Here is a 13,990-nt window from a genome sequence, read left to right as displayed (position 1 = left end):
GCCAGAAAAAAATTCAGTATGTCAAATATGGACTTTTGTCAGGATAAAACATCCGAGGATTTCAATCTGAATGTATAGTGTTAATCTTTTAGGACTCTTTGGCCAGAAATATGTTCAGTAGGTCAAAAGGGGACCTCTGAATAGCTGATTTATCATCAGACAGAGTCAATAACTTTATATAGTTTAAAAACTTTTGAGGACCCTTTGATCAGAAATAAGTTCAAAAGGTCAGATATGGATATCTATTTGGCTTATGTAGCATTAGAAGGAGTCTATGAGTATGTATAGAAAGTCCAAGATCGAGGACTCTTTGGCCATAAATATAGTCAGTATGTCAAAAGGGGACCTCTGTATAGCTGATTTATCATCAGAAGCGGTCTATAATTGTATATAGTTTGAAACATTTTGAGGACACTTTGACCAGAAACAAGTTCAAAAGGTCAGATATGGATATCTATTTGGCTTATGATGCATCAGAAGGAGTCTATGAGTATTTATAGAAAGCCCAAGATCGAGGACTCTTTGGCCATAAATATAGTCAGTATGTCAAAAGGGGACCTCTGTATAGCTGATTTATCATCAGAAGTGGTCTATAATTGTATATAGTTTGAAAAATTTTGAGGACACTTTGACCAGAAACAAGTTCAAAAGGTCGGATATGGACATCTATATGGCTTATGATGCATCAGAAGGAGTCTAAGAGTATGTATAGAAAGCCCAAGATCGAGGACTCTTTTGCCAGAAACATGTTCCTTGGGTCAAATATGGACTTCTGTATGGCTGACGTAAAATCAGAAAGAGTCAACGAGTATATATGGAAAGGTCAAGTTTCGAGTACTCCTTGGCCAGAAAAAAATTCAGTATGTCAAATATGGACTTTTGTCAGGATAAAATATCCGAGGATTTCAATCTGAATGTATAGTGTTAATCTTTTAGGACTCTTTGGCCAGAAATATGTTCAGTAGGTCAAAATGGGACCTCTGAATAGCTGATTTATCATCAGACAGAGTCAATAACTTTATATAGTTTAAAAACTTTTGAGGACCCTTTGATCAGAAATAAGTTCAAAAGGTCAGATATGGATATCTATTTGGCTTATGTAGCATTAGAAGGAGTCTATGAGTATGTATAGAAAGTCCAAGATCGAGGACTCTTTGGCCATAAATATAGTCAGTATGTCAAAAGGGGACCTCTGTATAGCTGATTTATCATCAGAAGCAGTCTATAATTGTATATAGTTTGAAAAACTTTGAGGACATTTTGACCAGAAACAAGTTCAAAAGGTCAGATATGGACATCTATATGGCTTATGAAGCATCAGAAGGAGTCTATGAGTATGTATAGAAAGCCCAAGATCGAGGACTCTTTGGCCAGAAACATCTTCCTTGGGTCAAATATGGACTTCTGTATGGCTGACGTAACATCAGAAAGAGTCAACGAGTATATATGGAAAGGTCAAGTTTCGAGTACTCCTTGGCCAGAAAAAAATTCAGTATGTCAAATATGGACGTTTGTCAGGATAAAACATCCGAGGATTTCAATCTGAATGTATAGTGTTAATCTTTTAGGACTCTTTGGCCAGAAATATGTTCAGTAGGTCAAAATGGGACCTAAGAATAGCTGATTTATCATCAGACAGAGTCAATAACTTTATATAGTTTAAAAACTTTTGAGGGCCCTTTGATCAGAAATAAGTTCAAAAGGTCAGATATGGATATCTATTTGGCTTATGTAGCATTAGGAGTCTATGAGTATGTATAGAAAGTCCAAGATCGAGGACTCTTTGGCCATAAATATAGTCAGTATGTCAAAAGGGGACCTCTGTATAGCTGATTTATCATCAGAAGCAGTCTATAATTGTATATAGTTTGAAAAACTTTGAGGACATTTTGACCAGAAACAAGTTCAAAAGGTCAGATATGGACATCTATATGGCTTATGATGCATCAGAAGGAGTCTATGAGTATGTATAGAAAGCCCAAGATCGAGGACTCTTTGGCCATAAATATAGTCAGTATGTCAAAAGGGGACCTCTGTATAGCTGATTTATCATCAGAAGTGGTCTATAATTGTATATAGTTTGAAACATTTTGAGGACACTTTGACCAGAAACAAGTTCAAAAGGTCGGATATGGACATCTATATGGCTTATGATGCATCAGAAGGAGTCTATGAGTATGTATAGAAAACCCAAGATCGATGACTCTTTGGCCAGAAACATGTTCCTTGGGTCAAATATGGACTTCTGTTTGGCTGACGTAACATCAGAAAGAGTCAACGAGTATATATGGAAAGGTCAAGTTTCGAGTACTCCTTGGCCAGAAAAAAAATCAGTATGTCAAATATGGACGTTTGTCAGGATAAAACATCCGAGGATTTCAATCTGAATGTATAGTGTTAATCTTTTAGGACTCTTTGGCCAGAAATATGTTCAGTAGGTCAAAATGGGACCTAAGAATAGCTGATTTATCATCAGACAGAGTCAATAACTTTATATAGTTTAAAAACTTTTGAGGACCCTTTGATCAGAAATAAGTTCAAAAGGTCAGATATGGATATCTATTTGGCTTATGTAGCATTAGAAGGAGTCTATGAGTATGTATAGAAAGTCCAAGATCGAGGACTCTTTGGCCATAAATATAGTCAGTATGTCAAAAGGGGACCTCTGTATAGCTGATTTATCATCAGAAGCAGTCTATAATTGTATATAGTTTGAAAAACTTTGAGGACATTTTGACCAGAAACAAGTTCAAAAGGTCAGAAATGGACATCTATATGGCTTATGATGCATCAGAAGGAGTCTATGAGTATGTATAGAAAGCCCAAGATCGAGGACTCTTTGGCCATAAATATAGTCAGTATGTCAAAAGGGGACCTCTGTATAGCTGATTTATCATCAGAAGTGGTCTATAATTGTATATAGTTTGAAACATTTTGAGGACACTTTGACCAGAAACAAGTTCAAAAGGTCGGATATGGACATCTATATGGCTTATGATGCATCAGAAGGAGTCTATGAGTATGTATAGAAAACCCAAGATCGATGACTCTTTGGCCAGAAACATGTTCCTTGGGTCAAATATGGACTTCTGTATGGCTGACGTAACATCAGAAAGAGTCAACGAGTATATATGGAAAGGTCAAGTTTCGAGTACTCCTTGGCCAGAAAAAAATTCAGTATGTCAAATATGGACTTTTGTCAGGATAATAAAACATACGAAGATATCAGTCTGAATGTATAGTGTTAAACTTTTAGGACTCTTTGGCCAGAAATATATTCAGTAGGTCAAAATGGGACCTCTGAATAGCTGATTTATCATCAGAAAGAGTCAATAATTTTATATAGTTTAAAAACTTTTGAGGACCCTTTGATCAGAAGTAAGTTCAAAAGGTCAGATATGGATATCTATATGGCTTATGTAGCATTAGAAGGAGTCTATGAGTATGTATAGAAAGTCCAAGATCGAGGACTCTTTGGCCATAAATGTATTCAGTATGTAAAAAGGGGACCTCTGTATAGCTGATTTATCATCAGAAGCAGTCTATAATTTTATATAGGTTGAAAATTTTTTAGGACACTTTGACCAAAAATAAGTTGAAAAGGTCAGATATGGACATCTATATGGCTTATGAAGCATCAGAAGGAGTCTATGAGTATGTATAGAAAGCCCAAGATCGAGGACTCTTTGGCCAGAAACATGTTCCTTGGGTCAAATATGGACTTCTGTATGGCTGACGTAACATCACAAAGAGTCAACGAGTATATATGGAAAGGTCAAGTTTCGAGTACTCCTTGGCCAGAAAAAAATTCAGTATGTCAAATATGGACTTTTGTCAGGATAAAACATCCGAGGATTTCAATCTGAATGTATAGTGTTAATCTTTTAGGACTCTTTGGCCAGAAATATGTTCAGTAGGTCAAAAGGGGTCCTCTGAATAGCAGATTTATCATCAGACAGAGTCAATAACTTTATGTAGTTTAAAAACTTTTGAGGACCCTTTGATCAGAAATAAGTTCAAAAGGTCAGATATGGATATCTATTTGGCTTATGTAGCATTAGAAGGAGTCTATGAGTATGTATAGAAAGTCCAAGATCGAGGACTCTTTGGCCTTAAATATAGTCAGTATGTCAAAAGGGGACCTCTGTATAGCTGATTTATCATCAGAAGCGGTCTATAATTGTATATAGTTTGAAACATTTTCAGGACACTTTGACCAGAAACAAGTTCAAAAGGTCAGATATGGATATCTATATGGCTTATGTAGCATTAGAAGGAGTCTATGAGTATGTATAGAAAGCCCAAAATCGAGGACTCTTTTACCAGAAATATGTTCCTTGGGTCAAATATGGACTTCTGTATAGCTGACGTAACATCAGAAAGAGTCAACGAGTATATATGGAAAGGTCAAGTTTTGAGTACTCCTTGGCCAGAAAAAAATTCAGTGTGTCAAATATGGACTTTTGTCAGGATAATAAAACATACGAAGATATCAGTCTGAATGTATAGTGTTAAACTTTTAGGACTCTTTGGCCAGAAATATATTCAGTAGGTCAAAATGGGACCTCTGAATAGCTGATTTATCATCAGAAAGAGTCAACAACTTTATATAGTTTAAAAACTTTTGAGGACCCTTTGATCAGAAATAAGTTCAAAAGGTCAGATATGGATATCTATATGGCTTATGTAGCATTAGAAGGAGTCTATGAGTATGTATAGAAAGTCCAAGATCGAGGACTCTTTGGCCATAAATGTATTCAGTATGTAAAAAGGGGACCTCTGTATAGCTGATTTATCATCAGAAGCAGTCTATAATTTTATATAGGTTGAAAATTTTTTAGGACACTTTGACCTAAAATAAGTTGAAAAGGTCAGATATGGACATCTATATGGCTTATGAAGCATCAGAAGGAGTCTATGAGTATGTATAGAAAGCCCAAGATCGAGGACTCTTTGGCCAGAAACATGTTCCTTGGGTCAAATATGGACTTCTGTATGGCTGACGTAACATCAGAAAGAGTCAACGAGTATATATGGAAAGGTCAAGTTTCGAGTACTCCTTGGCCAGAAAAAAATTCAGTATGTCAAATATGGACGTTTGTCAGGATAAAACATCCGAGGATTTCAATCTGAATGTATAGTGTTAATCTTTTAGGACTCTTTGGCCAGAAATATGTTCAGTAGGTCAAAATGGGACCTAAGAATAGCTGATTTATCATCAGACAGAGTCAATAACTTTATATAGTTTAAAAACTTTTGAGGGCCCTTTGATCAGAAATAAGTTCAAAAGGTCAGATATGGATATCTATTTGGCTTATGTAGCATTAGGAGTCTATGAGTATGTATAGAAAGTCCAAGATCGAGGACTCTTTGGCCATAAATATAGTCAGTATGTCAAAAGGGGACCTCTGTATAGCTGATTTATCATCAGAAGCGGTCTATAATTGTATATAGTTTGAAACATTTTCAGGACACTTTGACCAGAAACAAGTTCAAAAGGTCAGATATGGATATCTATATGGCTTATGTAGCATTAGAAGGAGTCTATGAGTATGTATAGAAAGCCCAAAATCGAGGACTCTTTTACCAGAAATATGTTCCTTGGGTCAAATATGGACTTCTGTATAGCTGATGTAACATCAGAAAGAGTCAACGAGTATATATGGAAAGGTCAAGTTTTGAGTACTCCTTGGCCAGAAAAAAATTCAGTATGTCAAATATGGACTTTTGTCAGGATAATAAAACATACGAAGATATCAGTCTGAATGTATAGTGTTAAACTTTTAGGACTCTTTGGCCAGAAATATATTCAGTAGGTCAAAATGGGACCTCTGAATAGCTGATTTATCATCAGAAAGAGTCAATAACTTTATATAGTTTAAAAACTTTTGAGGACCCTTTGATCAGAAATAAGTTCAAAAGGTCAGATATGGATATCTATATGGCTTATGTAGCATTAGAAGGAGTCTATGAGTATGTATAGAAAGTCCAAGATCGAGGACTCTTTGGCCATAAATGTATTCAGTATGTAAAAAGGGGACCTCTGTATAGCTGATTTATCATCAGAAGCAGTCTATAATTTTATATAGGTTGAAAATTTTTTAGGACACTTTGACCAAAAATAAGTTGAAAAGGTCAGATATGGACATCTATATGGCTTATGAAGCATCAGAAGGAGTCTATGAGTATGTATAGAAAGCCCAAGATCGAGGACTCTTTGGCCAGAAACATGTTCCTTGGGTCAAATATGGACTTCTGTATGGCTGACGTAACATCAGAAAGAGTCAACGAGTATATATGGAAAGGTCAAGTTTCGAGTACTCCTTGGCCAGAAAAAAATTCAGTATGTCAAATATGGACGTTTGTCAGGATAAAACATCCGAGGATTTCAATCTGAATGTATAGTGTTAATCTTTTAGGACTCTTTGGCCAGAAATATGTTCAGTAGGTCAAAATGGGACCTAAGAATAGCTGATTTATCATCAGACAGAGTCAATAACTTTATATAGTTTAAAAACTTTTGAGGGCCCTTTGATCAGAAATAAGTTCAAAAGGTCAGATATGGATATCTATTTGGCTTATGTAGCATTAGGAGTCTATGAGTATGTATAGAAAGTCCAAGATCGAGGACTCTTTGGCCATAAATATAGTCAGTATGTCAAAAGGGGACCTCTGTATAGCTGATTTATCATCAGAAGCGGTCTATAATTGTATATAGTTTGAAACATTTTCAGGACACTTTGACCAGAAACAAGTTCAAAAGGTCAGATATGGATATCTATATGGCTTATGTAGCATTAGAAGGAGTCTATGAGTATGTATAGAAAGCCCAAAATCGAGGACTCTTTTACCAGAAATATGTTCCTTGGGTCAAATATGGACTTCTGTATAGCTGATGTAACATCAGAAAGAGTCAACGAGTATATATGGAAAGGTCAAGTTTTGAGTACTCCTTGGCCAGAAAAAAATTCAGTATGTCAAATATGGACTTTTGTCAGGATAATAAAACATACGAAGATATCAGTCTGAATGTATAGTGTTAAACTTTTAGGACTCTTTGGCCAGAAATATATTCAGTAGGTCAAAATGGGACCTCTGAATAGCTGATTTATCATCAGAAAGAGTCAATAACTTTATATAGTTTAAAAACTTTTGAGGACCCTTTGATCAGAAATAAGTTCAAAAGGTCAGATATGGATATCTATATGGCTTATGTAGCATTAGAAGGAGTCTATGAGTATGTATAGAAAGTCCAAGATCGAGGACTCTTTGGCCATAAATGTATTCAGTATGTAAAAAGGGGACCTCTGTATAGCTGATTTATCATCAGAAGCAGTCTATAATTTTATATAGGTTGAAAATTTTTTAGGACACTTTGACCAAAAATAAGTTGAAAAGGTCAGATATGGACATCTATATGGCTTATGAAGCATCAGAAGGAGTCTATGAGTATGTATAGAAAGCCCAAGATCGAGGACTCTTTGGCCAGAAACATGTTCCTTGGGTCAAATATGGACTTCTGTATGGCTGACGTAACATCAGAAAGAGTCAACGAGTATATATGGAAAGGTCAAGTTTCGAGTACTCCTTGGCCAGAAAAAAATTCAGTATGTCAAATATGGACGTTTGTCAGGATAAAACATCCGAGGATTTCAATCTGAATGTATAGTGTTAATCTTTTAGGACTCTTTGGCCAGAAATATGTTCAGTAGGTCAAAATGGGACCTCTGAATAGCTGATTTATCATCAGACAGAGTCAATAACTTTATATAGTTTAAAAACTTTTGAGGGCCCTTTGATCAGAAATAAGTTCAAAAGGTCAGATATGGATATCTATTTGGCTTATGTAGCATTAGGAGTCTATGAGTATGTATAGAAAGTCCAAGATCGAGGACTCTTTGGCCATAAATATAGTCAGTATGTCAAAAGGGGACCTCTGTATAGCTGATTTATCATCAGAAGCGGTCTATAATTGTATATAGTTTGAAACATTTTCAGGACACTTTGACCAGAAACAAGTTCAAAAGGTCAGATATGGATATCTATATGGCTTATGTAGCATTAGAAGGAGTCTATGAGTATGTATAGAAAGCCCAAAATCGAGGACTCTTTTACCAGAAATATGTTCCTTGGGTCAAATATGGACTTCTGTATAGCTGATGTAACATCAGAAAGAGTCAACGAGTATATATGGAAAGGTCAAGTTTTGAGTACTCCTTGGCCAGAAAAAAATTCAGTATGTCAAATATGGACTTTTGTCAGGATAATAAAACATACGAAGATATCAGTCTGAATGTATAGTGTTAAACTTTTAGGACTCTTTGGCCAGAAATATATTCAGTAGGTCAAAATGGGACCTCTGAATAGCTGATTTATCATCAGAAAGAGTCAATAACTTTATATAGTTTAAAAACTTTTGAGGACCCTTTGATCAGAAATAAGTTCAAAAGGTCAGATATGGATATCTATATGGCTTATGTAGCATTAGAAGGAGTCTATGAGTATGTATAGAAAGTCCAAGATCGAGGACTCTTTGGCCATAAATGTATTCAGTATGTAAAAAGGGGACCTCTGTATAGCTGATTTATCATCAGAAGCAGTCTATAATTTTATATAGGTTGAAAATTTTTTAGGACACTTTGACCAAAAATAAGTTGAAAAGGTCAGATATGGACATCTATATGGCTTATGAAGCATCAGAAGGAGTCTATGAGTATGTATAGAAAGCCCAAGATCGAGGACTCTTTGGCCAGAAACATGTTCCTTGGGTCAAATATGGACTTCTGTATGGCTGACGTAACATCAGAAAGAGTCAACGAGTATATATGGAAAGGTCAAGTTTCGAGTACTCCTTGGCCAGAAAAAAATTCAGTATGTCAAATATGGACGTTTGTCAGGATAAAACATCCGAGGATTTCAATCTGAATGTATAGTGTTAATCTTTTAGGACTCTTTGGCCAGAAATATGTTCAGTAGGTCAAAATGGGACCTCTGAATAGCTGATTTATCATCAGACAGAGTCAATAACTTTATATAGTTTAAAAACTTTTGAGGGCCCTTTGATCAGAAATAAGTTCAAAAGGTCAGATATGGATATCTATTTGGCTTATGTAGCATTAGGAGTCTATGAGTATGTATAGAAAGTCCAAGATCGAGGACTCTTTGGCCATAAATATAGTCAGTATGTCAAAAGGGGACCTCTGTATAGCTGATTTATCATCAGAAGCGGTCTATAATTGTATATAGTTTGAAACATTTTCAGGACACTTTGACCAGAAACAAGTTCAAAAGGTCAGATATGGATATCTATATGGCTTATGTAGCATTAGAAGGAGTCTATGAGTATGTATAGAAAGCCCAAAATCGAGGACTCTTTTACCAGAAATATGTTCCTTGGGTCAAATATGGACTTCTGTATAGCTGATGTAACATCAGAAAGAGTCAACGAGTATATATGGAAAGGTCAAGTTTTGAGTACTCCTTGGCCAGAAAAAAATTCAGTATGTCAAATATGGACTTTTGTCAGGATAATAAAACATACGAAGATATCAGTCTGAATGTATAGTGTTAAACTTTTAGGACTCTTTGGCCAGAAATATATTCAGTAGGTCAAAATGGGACCTCTGAATAGCTGATTTATCATCAGAAAGAGTCAATAACTTTATATAGTTTAAAAACTTTTGAGGACCCTTTGATCAGAAATAAGTTCAAAAGGTCAGATATGGATATCTATATGGCTTATGTAGCATTAGAAGGAGTCTATGAGTATGTATAGAAAGTCCAAGATCGAGGACTCTTTGGCCATAAATGTATTCAGTATGTAAAAAGGGGACCTCTGTATAGCTGATTTATCATCAGAAGCAGTCTATAATTTTATATAGGTTGAAAATTTTTAGGACACTTTGACCAAAAATAAGTTGAAAAGGTCAGATATGGACATCTATATGGCTTATGAAGCATCAGAAGGAGTCTATGAGTATGTATAGAAAGCCCAAGATCGAGGACTCTTTGGCCAGAAACATGTTCCTTGGGTCAAATATGGACTTCTGTATGGCTGACGTAACATCAGAAAGAGTCAACGAGTATATATGGAAAGGTCAAGTTTCGAGTACTCCTTGGCCAGAAAAAAATTCAGTATGTCAAATATGGACGTTTGTCAGGATAAAACATCCGAGGATTTCAATCTGAATGTATAGTGTTAATCTTTTAGGACTCTTTGGCCAGAAATATGTTCAGTAGGTCAAAATGGGACCTCTGAATAGCTGATTTATCATCAGACAGAGTCAATAACTTTATATAGTTTAAAAACTTTTGAGGGCCCTTTGATCAGAAATAAGTTCAAAAGGTCAGATATGGATATCTATTTGGCTTATGTAGCATTAGGAGTCTATGAGTATGTATAGAAAGTCCAAGATCGAGGACTCTTTGGCCATAAATATAGTCAGTATGTCAAAAGGGGACCTCTGTATAGCTGATTTATCATCAGAAGCAGTCTATAATTGTATATAGTTTGAAAAACTTTGAGGACATTTTGACCAGAAACAAGTTCAAAAGGTCAGATATGGACATCTATATGGCTTATGATGCATCAGAAGGAGTCTATGAGTATGTATAGAAAGCCCAAGATCGAGGACTCTTTGGCCATAAATATAGTCAGTATGTCAAAAGGGGACCTCTGTATAGCTGATTTATCATCAGAAGTGGTCTATAATTGTATATAGTTTGAAACATTTTGAGGACACTTTGACCAGAAACAAGTTCAAAAGGTCGGATATGGACATCTATATGGCTTATGATGCATCAGAAGGAGTCTATGAGTATGTATAGAAAACCCAAGATCGATGACTCTTTGGCCAGAAACATGTTCCTTGGGTCAAATATGGACTTCTGTTTGGCTGACGTAACATCAGAAAGAGTCAACGAGTATATATGGAAAGGTCAAGTTTCGAGTACTCCTTGGCCAGAAAAAAAATCAGTATGTCAAATATGGACGTTTGTCAGGATAAAACATCCGAGGATTTCAATCTGAATGTATAGTGTTAATCTTTTAGGACTCTTTGGCCAGAAATATGTTCAGTAGGTCAAAATGGGACCTAAGAATAGCTGATTTATCATCAGACAGAGTCAATAACTTTATATAGTTTAAAAACTTTTGAGGACCCTTTGATCAGAAATAAGTTCAAAAGGTCAGATATGGATATCTATTTGGCTTATGTAGCATTAGAAGGAGTCTATGAGTATGTATAGAAAGTCCAAGATCGAGGACTCTTTGGCCATAAATATAGTCAGTATGTCAAAAGGGGACCTCTGTATAGCTGATTTATCATCAGAAGCAGTCTATAATTGTATATAGTTTGAAAAACTTTGAGGACATTTTGACCAGAAACAAGTTCAAAAGGTCAGAAATGGACATCTATATGGCTTATGATGCATCAGAAGGAGTCTATGAGTATGTATAGAAAGCCCAAGATCGAGGACTCTTTGGCCATAAATATAGTCAGTATGTCAAAAGGGGACCTCTGTATAGCTGATTTATCATCAGAAGTGGTCTATAATTGTATATAGTTTGAAACATTTTGAGGACACTTTGACCAGAAACAAGTTCAAAAGGTCGGATATGGACATCTATATGGCTTATGATGCATCAGAAGGAGTCTATGAGTATGTATAGAAAACCCAAGATCGATGACTCTTTGGCCAGAAACATGTTCCTTGGGTCAAATATGGACTTCTGTATGGCTGACGTAACATCAGAAAGAGTCAACGAGTATATATGGAAAGGTCAAGTTTCGAGTACTCCTTGGCCAGAAAAAAATTCAGTATGTCAAATATGGACTTTTGTCAGGATAATAAAACATACGAAGATATCAGTCTGAATGTATAGTGTTAAACTTTTAGGACTCTTTGGCCAGAAATATATTCAGTAGGTCAAAATGGGACCTCTGAATAGCTGATATATCATCAGAAAGAGTCAATAACTTTATATAGTTTAAAAACTTTTGAGGACCCTTTGATCAGAAGTAAGTTCAAAAGGTCAGATATGGATATCTATATGGCTTATGTAGCATTAGAAGGAGTCTATGAGTATGTATAGAAAGTCCAAGATCGAGGACTCTTTGGCCATAAATGTATTCAGTATGTAAAAAGGGGACCTCTGTATAGCTGATTTATCATCAGAAGCAGTCTATAATTTTATATAGGTTGAAAATTTTTTAGGACACTTTGACCAAAAATAAGTTGAAAAGGTCAGATATGGACATCTATATGGCTTATGAAGCATCAGAAGGAGTCTATGAGTATGTATAGAAAGCCCAAGATCGAGGACTCTTTGGCCAGAAACATGTTCCTTGGGTCAAATATGGACTTCTGTATGGCTGACGTAACATCACAAAGAGTCAACGAGTATATATGGAAAGGTCAAGTTTCGAGTACTCCTTGGCCAGAAAAAAATTCAGTATGTCAAATATGGACTTTTGTCAGGATAAAACATCCGAGGATTTCAATCTGAATGTATAGTGTTAATCTTTTAGGACTCTTTGGCCAGAAATATGTTCAGTAGGTCAAAAGGGGTCCTCTGAATAGCAGATTTATCATCAGACAGAGTCAATAACTTTATATAGTTTAAAAACTTTTGAGGACCCTTTGATCAGAAATAAGTTCAAAAGGTCAGATATGGATATCTATTTGGCTTATGTAGCATTAGAAGGAGTCTATGAGTATGTATAGAAAGTCCAAGATCGAGGACTCTTTGGCCATAAATATAGTCAGTATGTCAAAAGGGGACCTCTGTATAGCTGATTTATCATCAGAAGCGGTCTATAATTGTATATAGTTTGAAACATTTTCAGGACACTTTGACCAGAAACAAGTTCAAAAGGTCAGATATGGATATCTATATGGCTTATGTAGCATTAGAAGGAGTCTATGAGTATGTATAGAAAGCCCAAAATCGAGGACTCTTTTACCAGAAATATGTTCCTTGGGTCAAATATGGACTTCTGTATAGCTGATGTAACATCAGAAAGAGTCAACGAGTATATATGGAAAGGTCAAGTTTTGAGTACTCCTTGGCCAGAAAAAAATTCAGTATGTCAAATATGGACTTTTGTCAGGATAATAAAACATACGAAGATATCAGTCTGAATGTATAGTGTTAAACTTTTAGGACTCTTTGGCCAGAAATATATTCAGTAGGTCAAAATGGGACCTCTGAATAGCTGATTTATCATCAGAAAGAGTCAATAATTTTATATAGTTTAAAAACTTTTGAGGACCCTTTGATCAGAAGTAAGTTCAAAAGGTCAGATATGGATATCTATATGGCTTATGTAGCATTAGAAGGAGTCTATGAGTATGTATAGAAAGTCCAAGATCGAGGACTCTTTGGCCATAAATGTATTCAGTATGTAAAAAGGGGACCTCTGTATAGCTGATTTATCATCAGAAGCAGTCTATAATTTTATATAGGTTGAAAATTTTTTAGGACACTTTGACCAAAAATAAGTTGAAAAGGTCAGATATGGACATCTATATGGCTTATGAAGCATCAGAAGGAGTCTATGAGTATGTATAGAAAGCCCAAGATCGAGGACTCTTTGGCCAGAAACATGTTCCTTGGGTCAAATATGGACTTCTGTATGGCTGACGTAACATCACAAAGAGTCAACGAGTATATATGGAAAGGTCAAGTTTCGAGTACTCCTTGGCCAGAAAAAAATTCAGTATGTCAAATATGGACTTTTGTCAGGATAAAACATCCGAGGATTTCAATCTGAATGTATAGTGTTAATCTTTTAGGACTCTTTGGCCAGAAATATGTTCAGTAGGTCAAAAGGGGTCCTCTGAATAGCAGATTTATCATCAGACAGAGTCAATAACTTTATATAGTTTAAAAACTTTTGAGGACCCTTTGATCAGAAATAAGTTCAAAAGGTCAGATATGGATATCTATTTGGCTTATGTAGCATTAGAAGGAGTCTATGAGTATGTA

This window comes from Rutilus rutilus (genome assembly GCF_951802725.1).
Source record: "Rutilus rutilus genome assembly, chromosome: 15".
Lineage (NCBI taxonomy): Eukaryota > Metazoa > Chordata > Actinopteri > Cypriniformes > Leuciscidae > Rutilus > Rutilus rutilus.
The sequence above is the reverse complement of the archived record's forward strand: the minus strand, read 5'-3'. Positions refer to the sequence as shown.